Here is a 12,633-nt window from a genome sequence, read left to right on the forward strand (position 1 = left end):
AATGCAAAGCAAGATGAATTTGCTGTTGAATTGCATTTCGTACTCTGATATTTACAATCACAGTTTTTTATTTAGAAAATATTGCATCCCCACCCACTGCTCAGTGTTTTCCATACCTGCCAGCACTCCTTTTCTTTGACTTGTCAAGTTTATCTTGTGTCTGCTTATTTAAGTGAGGATATTGTGGATTATCTGATAAGAAAATATTATGCAAGACTGTAAACATTCCACACAAATCACTGTGAGAAGCATTTCATGGAAAATCACACGCCAAGCCATTAAAAATATTTTGCAGTACAGCCATGGAGTTTCAAAAGGGGTTCATTTGGCTTAACTACAATGCTCAAGGAGTTTATTCTTGGATTTCTTGAGGAAAAAACAGGTTACTTAAGAAAAAAATTCTAAATCTTTGTTCCTAATTTTGATTTTGGATTTTGCTGTTATAGAATGGTTTTAGCAGTCTCATTGGATTAGCCATTTTACAGGCCTGACTTGTAGCCCTTTGGGAGTCTTTGGAAGTTTTTTCCATTTATTTCACTGAAGTTTAGATTATATTACTTCAAGATCACCAAGACTCCAAGTCCAGTATTTCTGATATTTTTTAATAAGAGATCTCTGTCTGTTTCCTGTAAATGGAAAAAATTAATTTGTTTTTAACAGTACACAATATTTACTTTTCTATGGCTTTCTCTTGTTTGAATTATTTGTGGCAATTTCTGTGCACTGGTAGGGGTCCAGTGTGGATTTTGATTCTTAAGTTTTGGCCTGAAAGGCACAGTTACGAAATCTGTTGAAGGGTGAGATTTATCCTTGCCAAAATATTGGTAATCAAAACCAATTTCCAACAAGGAAAGTTTTCCAAAATCAGTCCAGCTTTTTTTAGTTGTCTGTTTACAGAAAACAAAAGTAGCCAGGCAAAAAAACAAACAAACAAACAAAAAAAGAGTAAGTGGAATATATTCAGGAGAAAAGGGAAAATTTTGAAGACTTGCTTATCCACTTATCTGTGTTCTCCTGAACAGGTTTTAATCAAAAGGGCCTTTGAGGGTGGTAAAGATGAAATTGAAGCTTCCCATTGTCTCAAGTAGGAATTTTCCCTGGGCTGGATATGGCTCCCTTCATTTCAGGAAGACAAACAATGGCAATACCTCAGACAATGAGATATTTCTCATTATCCCCATCCAGGACAAGACCTTACAGAAGTCAGAAAAAAAAAAAAAAAAAAAAAAAAAAAAAAAAAAAAAAAAAAAAAAAAAAAAAGAATGACACTGGCTTCTTTTCCCCCCTAAAATGTCATTCTAAAAAAAATTTAAAAATGGAATTAAAACCATGAAGAACCTGCATAAAAATATCAGAAAATATTCTCACCATTTCCACAGTTAACCTAAATAAGAGGAGAACCTGAAACTCCATAGAAGATTTGTGTAGTCAAGTGTGGGCAGTGGATGTTTGGAACAATTCTCTTCACTGTGAACAGAACTACAGTGAACCCCTGAACCCCTGACACCATTCCTTCTAGTATTAAATCAAATTTCAATGGTGGGGATGGATATATTGAAGTAAAACATGCCAAAAGTCACAGGTGGGAGCTGCCAGCAGCATTTCAGACTCAGCCAGAAATCGCCCTGATGGAGACACATGTTGGGTACTCAGATGTGTTCACTTTGTCAGAAGGAGACAGAGTTTGCCTGAACATCCCTCTGGCATGCCAGAGTGGGGATGGATTGGCTCTGCAGGGAGGATGGAGCAGCCTGGAGGAGCAGCAGAGAGGGGAGGAAGGCTGGAGGAAGAGGACTAAGAGCAACAGTCTTTGCCTTTTCCTGCAGACACAGGACTGAGTGTCAGAATGGGGCTGAATGATAACACAAAGATAAAAATGCAAACACATAAAAGCTTCCAAAGGTGTGGCTGCCTGACACTGTGCTCCAGTGTGAGATGCTCAGGCTCCAGAGTCAGTGTAGGAGGTTTGAGCGGCCCACAGAGGATCTGGGTTACAGAGGAGTGCTGAGAGGTGGATCCCATCCCTCACATGTTTTCTGAAGGTCAGGTAGAAGCATCCTTCCACTTGGGCACCGCCAGGAAGGAAAGGAGAGGGGAGTTTCATGTTCTGCTTCTCAAAAAGTGTGGCTAGCAGTTTCCTTTTGCACTCCAGCCAGCAGGGAGCTGTGCAATCCTTTATTTCCTTCTGCTTCCTATGAGGAATACCCTTAACACGAGGCTGTCCCCTGGGGTGGCTTTCTAGGCAGAGAAGTGATTTGTTATTCACAGGTGACACAGAGAGCATGACCCTGCCTGTACACACACCTTCCTGGTAGGACAGTGTTCTTCAGAGGGAAAAGATGTCTTCACTATAAAGTTTTTTTTGCAAGTCTGAATTTACACATTTCACTTGATAGAACTCTCCTGTGTCCATTTCTGTTTGCTTTTTTTTTATCTGACTGAAAATACCTGCCAAGTCCAGTGACAAGAAATAAACTCACTGTGTCCCCAGGGTGATCCCCTCTCTGTTGGTATGGGCTGGCTGTGTCCTCTGATTATTCCAGTCCTTTCTGCAGCTCCTGAGCAGGAGGAAGGTTTGGCATAATGGATTTTGACTGACTCCCAGCACCCCTCCCACCAAGGATTTTCCTAACAGGGATGAGAAAAGGATCAGTTCTGGGATTCTCTCCCTATTTTTTTTTTTATCACCTTTGTCCATATATTTTAGAGAGATACCAAAAATCTTAGGATCACCAAAGTGCAGTATTCAAACCTCTTGTCAGCCCAAAAAACTGCTCCTAATCTCTTACCTAAGAATTGCACAGATGACATGGAATGGGAAGAAATTCATCTGAATTTATGCCCACTTTGGGAAAACACACAGTGGGCACACAGTGATTCGAGCTTGTGTTTTCTTCTGTTTTGTGTTCTTGTGTACAGAAGAGAGCATTGCTGGTTCTTCAGAAAATAAAGCCAGGAGTCCTGCATGTAATCTAGAGGACCAAGTTCTTCATTTAAGTGAGAACTAGTTGTGATTTTTAGGGTAATAATTCATTACACATGAGCATATCCTCCTTCTCAGAGCTCTGGGATTGCAGAGAATGATTTCTACATTAGATCATTTGGTGTGTTTATCTTCCAGCTCCTAATTCCCTTGTGAGAGGGAGAACTCTTTTAGAGAATCACTCCTCATTAGCCAGCGAAGGAAAATGCAGGACTTCAAACTTTAAATGCAGGAACCTCATGATCATCTCCAGGATTTTTCAGGGTAGCAGGAGCACGAATGCCTGGGCTCTGGGACAGCATAAATGCACCTATTAGAGGCAATAAATCAGCTCCTTGTAAGTGCAGTGCCCCTTGGCATGGACCAAGGTAGGCTGTGCTCCCTGGCCTGACCTGGAGCTCTCCCAGCTCTGGCAGAGCAGGGCAGGAGCTTCTGTTTCTCTCTCCTCACTGTTTTGCTGCTCTGACCATGCTGAACTTCAGCTGTGCCCTTATTAAATCTGCAGAGTGCCCCCTTAGTGCCCTTCGTGGATGGCACCACAGTCAGGTGCCAGGGCACAGCCAGGACTGACGTGTGTCACGGGCACATTTTATGAAAAATCTTTTTCTTTAAGATTTTTTCTCCTGAGAAGCTGAGAGACCTCAGGAACAAAATGTAAACAATGATTATCTGCTGCTGTGCAATGCAACAGGTGATTCTGTGATTGGTCCATGTGGTTGTTTCTAATTAATGGCCAATCACAGTCAGCTGGCTCAGACTGTCTGTCCGAGACACAAGCCTTTGTTATCATTCCTTTTCTATTCTTAGCCAGCCTTCTGATGAAATCCTTTCTTCTATTCTTTTAGTATAGTTTTAATATAATATATATCATAAAATAATAAATCAGCCTTCTGAAACACGGAGTCAGATCCTCGTCTCTTCCCTCATCCTCAAACCCCCGTGCACATTGTCACAGATGTGTGGATTATTCATATCAGCTCCTTATTTAATGGAAAACCCCAAATTGTTGCAGAGATGTCAAAATAAATCACATTGCAATTTGCCTCTGCTCCAGAATGCCCCAAGACATGTCTGAGCAGGGCTGCTGTTGCTCAGCAGCTCAAACCCAAAGATGATTATTCTGTAGGAAGAGATTGGCAATTACCAAATATTCATAAAGAGTACATTCTTGTATAAACTATGTGTATTGGAGCTGGCTGGTGATTTCCCATCAGAATCCCTTTTCAGAAAAGCATATGATTTCCACAAAATCTGTATGAAAGAGAAATCTTTCCTTTCATTTTTTAGAAATATTTTTTTTCCTTCTTCTTCCTAGATCAGCTCAGTATTTATTTCACTTTTGTGAACTGCTCTGGTTGTCTGAATTCCTTCTACAAGGGATTGCTTCAGCCTCTGCAAACATCATTTATTGTGCAACTTAAGTGAAATGGATACATGATTAAATAACCAAACAAACTACATTTTGATCCTTTTTCTGCAAAATTAATATTAATGACTATGGAAGTGTTATTGAAGCACTTTGCCTCTCCTCTCTAAGTCTTGACTTATTTTGTCTCAATAGTAAAAGAAAGAGTAAGAGAAATGGCTCCTCACAGCCTTCATGCAGTCACTATTGCTCAGGAAATTTTCTGGCTGAATTTTCTCACTGAGTGAACTTTCCATTTAGGAATGAATTTCCTTTGAAAAGGCAGCAGAAAGACATTCCACAGGAGGTTTTCATCAGTATCAGAAGTGGAAAGGCATGAAGTGGAAAGGTGTTGCCCATCCCTTGAACCATTTCATTCAGCCTTTTTTCTTTTCTCTTTTGAAGAAATCCAAACTCTCCAGGGCAATCCCCTCCTAGGAGTTCCAGCCAGGGGTAATAATGAGAGTCAGAGCAGAACCTCCAGCTTGGACTGAAAGCAGCCCTGGAACTGGCTGTCCACACATCTGCCCTCTCTTCTCTCACCCTCCTTTCCCACCCTGGCTGCTGCAATTTGATGTTGTGGGAGAGGCTGTGTGAGCAGATGGAGAGCTCAATTCCTCTTGTGTTCATGGGGAGTTCATGGAGATCTCAATTCCTGTTGTGTTCATGTTGTGTTCATGGGGAGTTCATGGAGAGCTCAATTCCTGTTGTGTTCATGTTGTGTTCATGGAGATCTCAATTCCTGTTGTGTTCATGTTGTGTTCATGGAGAGTTTGATTCCTGTTCTGTTCACGGAGAGCTCAGTTCCTGTTGTTTTTATATTGTGTTCATGTTGTGTTCATGGAGATCTCAATTCCTGTTGTGTTCATGTTGTGTTCATGGAGAGTTCGATTCCTGTTGTGTTCATGTTGTGTTCATGGAGAGTTCAATTCCTGTTGTGTTCATGCTGTGTTCATGGAGAGTTTGATTCCTGTTCCGTTCATGGAGACCTCAGTTCCTGTTGTTTTTATGTTGTGTTCATGGAGAGTTCATGGAGAGCTCAATTCCTGTTGTATTCCTGTTGTGTTCATGGAGATCTCAATTCCTGTTGTGTTCATGTTGTGTTCAGGGAGAGCTCAGTTCCTGTTGTGTTCATGGCGATCCCAATTCCCGTTGTGTTCATGGAGAGCTCAATTCCTGTTGTGCTCATGGGGAGCTTGATTCCTGCCCCTGTCCTTGCCATAGCCCCTCTGGGGCAGAGGAGTTTTCTGCCACTCCTTCCACACCCGTGTTGTCTCTTCCAAGCTTTCAAACAGGATGTCAGGAGTAAATAAAACACCCACAGATCTGTACCAAAAATGTTATATAAATGATATGAGATATAAAACATGGCAAAGCCATTGGGTGAATGAAAACAAGTGGCAGAAAATTGTGAGTATTGCAGTGTACATCACTCCCCTAATTTGATTCAATTGCCTTTCCACATTCATTGCAGGCAAAAGTGCTGCAAATGAAATTTCTTTTCAGAGATGATGGGTTAATATAAGTATTAATGGGAGTTTTCATCACTATCAGACTAAGTCTAAACCCTAAGAGACAGGCATCCCAACAGATTGAGGAGGACACTTAGGCTCCTCCATAGGATGCTCACCATAATTTATTGTTTCAGGATCCCTGAGAAATCCCCTGGAGAATCCTCATTGCATCCCTGTAAAGGAAACCAAGGCATCAAACTGTGCTTTTAAAACTCCTCCTCTTCTTCCAGTCTTTGTCATACACAAATAGGAAATGAGGTTTAACAATTTTGTTAAAACATTTGCAATTACAAATAAGAATTTTATGTCAAGCTCCCAGTGACATATGTTTCACTCTACAACCTTATCTCAGAGTAGATTGCTTTGGGAAAGACAGAGATTTATTCTGAAACATTTTCCTTTCATCTCTTTATAGTTCTTTTGATGATTTTAAATGTTTGTGCTATTGGTACTTACATACAGTAAATGATAAATGATATATTATAACAACAACTCCACGAAGCTGAATTGCTTTTTTTACTGAATTTAGTGAATTTACTGCCTTGAAAGGTAACAGATTGATAGCACTAGTGAATTAAATCCTCTCTTTATCCCCAGAACAAGAATAATATGGGCAGTGCAAATATTTTCCAGGCCTATAAATCAGCCATGGCACCTCAGCTCTCATCCACAGGGACCTGCTGCTCTCTGCTTTTATTTTGCTTTTTTTTTTCTAAAACATCTTTAGGGATTTTACAGAATATATTAATTTTAGGAAGAAAAGGGTGGTGGAATACCTCATAAGCCTCTGGTTTATGTATGAAACAAAAAAAAAAATTAAATTATAAATTATTAGAATTATTAGGAATACACAATTTGGTGGTTAGTGCTGCCTCAGAAGGTGGAACAGGAGCTGCTGAAATAAACTCCTGATCCAGCCATGGATGAGAGGCTCTTCTACACCTCTCACAGACACTGTTTTCAAAATCTCCACTCTTTTACTGCTGATACTGTCATAAACCTCCAAGTGGCCACCTTGGAAACACCAGAAACCACTGAAATGTTGGAAATACAGTGCTGCATTCTCTCAGATATATTTACTTCATTGCTCTCACTGAAGTTAATCTGATTTATACACATCACCCCACAGGAAAAGCAAGTTTCCAACAGAGCTCAGAAAAACCTCATGGGAGTTAAGGGTCAATTTCTAGCCAGCCCAATAATTTATTTTCCACAAGGCTTCCTCTGTTCAGTATTCTCCACCACACATTTTGCAAAATCCAGATTTTCATCTTTTGAGACAGGTAAAAATCAATTCATTACTGAATTTTTCTGAAGAAAATTGTGTGCAGGGAAGAAGCAGGTGTTAAATAAAAACTGAAGCACTCCAAACACATTATTTCAGCTCTTACAAATAACAGTTGTCTCTTAAATTCATCTCTTGTAAAGAGATCTCATCTAATTCACCTGCCTTTGAAAAGTCAGTAATATAAAACTAATGGAATAATATTTATTGTTATAGACCAGTAGCATTTTAGAGGCAATGAAGGGGCTGGAATAGGTTTTATTTCATGTGGGTTTTTTTCCACCAAGGTAAGTATTCATTTCAAATATCACATAAATTGGAATCATAACTCTGTGTCACAAACCTGTGTGGCTTTTTGGGCAGTAGATAATGGGCTGCTCTTGAATAATTGCTTTCCTGTCTCCCACTGCACACAGACCTCCCTCGGGCTAGTTTTGCAATGATTCCTTTCCTTCTGCCCAACTTTTTCTGTTTGTTGCCCATTTTGACATTTTTATGACCTCATTTTGGATTAGCTGTTTTAGCCACCTTTTTAAGGGACATTTCACCTTCAGTGCAATGGCCCTTGGCTTCTAATATTCATAAAATTCAAATTTTGCCTTCAGCCAGTTATTCCTATTGCTTCCTTCTCTAGATGATTTTCTATCCTTTCAGTTTGATTGGCAACATGAGATTTGCTGTGAGCCACCCAAAAATTCTGCAGTTGCTGCTTCTGAAGGTCCATGAAAACCACACAAGTGCAGCAGAGGTAATTTTTCTGTTTTCAGCTTTATTTTTTATCGTGGCTCAAACCAGTGCAATGCAGGGAGATTAAATTAGTGGTGAATCAGAGCAAATCTTATGAAAACATTCTGGTGTTTATTTATACAAACCCAAGAACAAACATTTTTACTTCATTGGAGGCTTTAATAACATTTACCTGTTTGGATTTTACAGCCTCAGTGTCACATGATGGGCTTTACACAGCTGACTGCTTGTTAACTGAATACTCCAATTCAGCTTCTAATTCTGCTTTTAATGGTTGAAAGGCCATTAAAGCAGTTATTTCTCTAATAGCTGTATAGGAAAGGGGATTTTTTTCCTTTCATCCCATCCAACTCTCTCCCTCACCTTCAGCTGAGTACTCTGAAGGGGCTGACCAGAACCTTTTGGTTCAAGCTGGTGCCAGAGCAGCTCGAAGCACATTTTCAGAATTATCTCACAATGCAAATAAGACAGACTTGTTCTGTGTGTTTTCCACAATAAAACATTCAGATGAGTGTTTCCTGTTAGCACATATTAATTTTATTTATATTATATATATATATTTAATATACACATATATAATTATTATTATTATATTTTAACATATATTATATTATAACATATTATATTATGCATATTAGATTTTTATTATTTTATATCTTATAATTCATACTGTATTACATATAATTTGTAAAAATTATAAATTTAAATTTTAATTTATAAATATATAAAATTTTATAAATTTTATAAATCTATAAAAATGTATAGATTATAATATTATAATATATAATTAATATATAAAATATAATTAATAATTTTAATATATAATTATATCATAATACATTATATTATATTATATTATATTATATTATATTATATTATATTATATTATATTATATTATATATAATAATATAATACATGTAATAAATATAATTATATAATATATAATTAATATATGTTAATAATTTTAATATATAATATATAATTAATAATATATAATATAATATAATATAATATAATATAATATAATATAATATAATATAATATAATATTATATTATATTATATTATATAATATTATATAATATTATATAATATTATATAATATTATATAATATTATATAATATTATATAATATTATATATTATATAATAATATAATGTAATATAATACAATATTATATTATATTATATTATATTATATTATATTACATTATATTTATAATCCATTGCAATATTATGTATATATAATATATATTATAAATATATATTTTATATGTATATAATATATATTCTATATATTATAATTTTTTATTATTTTATTAGCCTAAAAGAATGGTCTGCAGAACTCCTTTCAAAAATTCAGCCAAACATTTTTCCAGCTAGAGAACCTGCCTGAAGCTAAATAAGTCCTCAAAAGATTGCATAAGAGGAAGGAAAACTTGATATTTTTTAATTTTATTTCCCCAGCATACCCAGAGCTTCATAAAATTCTGGACCAAGAAGCACACTGGGTTACAGGACACTTCTCTGCAGCTGTAAAAAAAGAAGCAGATGTTTGCACCTGCCAGATTTGCTCCTGCCTCCCATGCTGTGAACGTGTAAGCACTGCAGGTAATGGCATCTTGCTGAAGAGCTGGCTCAATAATTTGCATTAAGGGACATGGAGATTATAATTCATTTTGTTACAGCATTTTGCTGCACACTTAGTAGAACTGACTCAATACCAATGGCTAAATTATGACTAAATACCATTGGCTAAGTTGGTATCTGATTTTATAACTCCATCTTAATGTGCTTTGCTCCTTTTTGGGCTTGCTAATGCATTGCAAATTGTCAATCCTTTAAAATATTCTAGAAAATGTCAACTCACATCGTTGCTTGGCCTAAAGTCAAATGTAACAAATGCTTTGTTAAATAATTGGTGTAAGACTAGAGAACAGAGTCATCCATCACCCAGTCACAGGTTTTGTTTTGTTTCCAGTAAGTTCCTTCAGTGCAATTTCCTTTGGTAATAAATCTTAGATCTGTGATATTCAATAGCATTACACAGCACTGAATTTTCTCTGTGTGCTTAACGTAGGCTAAACACCAATATGAAAACCAAGAGCTTGCACAGACCTTTCACAGCATTTTTGAGTGTACAGTGGACATAAAATATTTAAGATATGAGCCAGCTACTGCTCAGCTGAAGAGGAAACTTGTGTTATTCCCCCAGTGCTCATTATCAAGTTTGCTGAACTTTCCTCAGGAGCAGCTGGTGCTGGGCAGTGCTGATGAAACGAGCAGCCTGCCTTGTCACACCACAAATGCTTCCTCGAGTTTGGAGAGGGTCACAGAGCAGAAATTGGCTGTTCCATGGAGCAGGAGCTGTTGCATCAGCTGCATTTTCAGCTTTTGGATGAAGCCCACCCCAGTGAGGATCCCCCTGGCCCTGCAGAGCCCCGCACTGGAGATGAGCATTTGGGGAATGAGGCACCTCAGTGCTGCAAAGCAATCTCAGCAGCCACTTTTCTAGTGTGAATTTGTGAATCTGAAAATCTAATTCCCATTGTAATAACCTTCTCTGTTGTTGTGGTTTTGGGTTTGATTTATTTAAGCTCTTTGGAAGGCAAATCAATTAGTAAAAGATTCAGTTGCATAAGCTCACGGATACGTGAGGGTCTAAGGGGTTAACTCAATCAAAGAATAAATGGAAATATCTTTGATAAATTCTGGCTTCCTCTATGTTTTAGGATCTGAGTCAAAATGGTACCCAAACACAGTGAAATTTGGTCCAATTTTTTTGCTGAAATTACTGAGAATTTCTACAATTCTGTAAGATTTTCAGATGAATTATGAAGACCCTTTTATCACAAGTTTCTCTGAGACTGTCTTACCAAAACTGACTCCGGGTTTAGCTGGGAGAAACTTGGATTTTTTTTCCCCTAAAATAGCAGTATGAACCCATTTTCTGTTGGCCAGGATTCCACTACCTGTTCTACCAGGAGATGCTAAAGCAGAGATTAAACTCCAGGGAAATACATGACCACAAATCCATGGATCTCAAGTCTACAGGCAGCTTCCCCTCTCTCATGAGGTTTCTTGCTATTTTTTTTGTAAGGTGAAGACAAGATATTTTATGTTAACATTGGCACAAGGGCAGTGGATGAAAGCATTGGCATCTCAAAAAAGACTTTCTGGAATTTCTGGAATACCTGCAGCATTTCCTACAAATTGCTAATGTCATTTGGTGACAGGCAGCGAATAACTTAAAATGGTTAAATATGATGCTTGTGGAAAGCTTTGATCACAGAGAGAAAGGGGTTCTTTTAAAAACCTACTGTTAACAGTAGGTAAGAAGTTAATGAGAAACATGTAAATAATTAATTCTGCCTCTAGAGACAGAAAAGATTTGTTGTTGCTGTTAATGGACTCACAATATATGTTGTATTGCCTTTTCTGAAGTAAGCACTGAATTACTTGATCTCCATACAAAAGAAAATAATTTATTGCACCAATAGCTTTAGTGCTGTTTTCCCAGAAAACAATATTTTCCTGGGTTAACTACAGCAGCATGCCTTGATGATAACACATGGCACAGCTAAAGTGACACTTCAGAAATACTTTAAATCAAAAAAAAAAAAAAAAAAGGAGAAGGAAAATATGGAAAAAAAAATCTGGCACTTGATATTTGCAAAAAAGCTATTGCAAAGCACACAGAACTGTCTCAGATGACCCAGCTGTAGTACTGCATTTAAATAGATTTTCTTCCTCCACACAATGTTCTCTGAAGGAGTTGTTCCAGGGGAAGCAAATTTCTTTATTGGTATTTATTTACAAATATAATAAGCAGAATCTGAAGGTCAGAGCCTGAAGGTCATTCAGGTCAAAAATGCTCCCAGGATTGATCAGATGTGGTCATTCCACAGCTGAACTGAAAATATCCTCTCCCCACTTTATTTGGTAAGTATTTTGGCTATGTTACAATAATCTCTCCTATAATTTGGCATAGTGGTATTAAGTAACGTGACTGCTCTTAGCTGGGTCCAGGAAAATAATTCCTTGATAATTGTAATGAACTCTTAATTTTGATTCAACCTTTCTGACCACATTCTCTGCATTGTTTTAGAAACTGGGCTGAAGCAGGGGCAGCTCAAGTGATGTTTGTCATGAGCCAGAGGGTAGCTGGGGGATAGGTACTGGGTGTAAAAAACATATTAAAAATTTTTAGCCAGGTCCTTTCTGGATAAGATAGTCAGCTTATGGTACAGCTTCATCCAGGTGTGACAGACACCAATGGTATTTAATCATTATAAATGTACAGGGAACTACTGTTGCTCCTGATGGAAAAGTTGCACCTTGGCTATCTGATGCTATTACTTTACATTTGTAAGTAAATATTAGTGAATAAATATAGTGGAACGTTATTTTTATTTTTTATGTTTATGTTTTATTTTTATTTTTGTTTTGTTTTTATTTTAATTTTTTAAATTTTATATTTTTATTTTTATATCTTTTTAGGGGTTTTTATTTTATTTTTTATTTTTATTTTTATTTTTATTTTTATTTTTATTTTTATTTTTATTTTTATTTTTATTTTTATTTTATCTTTATAGTTATTTTTAATTTTCTGTTTATTCCAGTGTCACCCAGCAGGACATGGAATTACTTCATCCTGTTTGTCCTGTTTCCCCATGGGTGTCTGAAATAGCTGGAGGTGT

This window comes from Melospiza georgiana, chromosome 7 (assembly GCF_028018845.1).
Source record: "Melospiza georgiana isolate bMelGeo1 chromosome 7, bMelGeo1.pri, whole genome shotgun sequence".
NCBI classification, from domain to species: domain Eukaryota; kingdom Metazoa; phylum Chordata; class Aves; order Passeriformes; family Passerellidae; genus Melospiza; species Melospiza georgiana.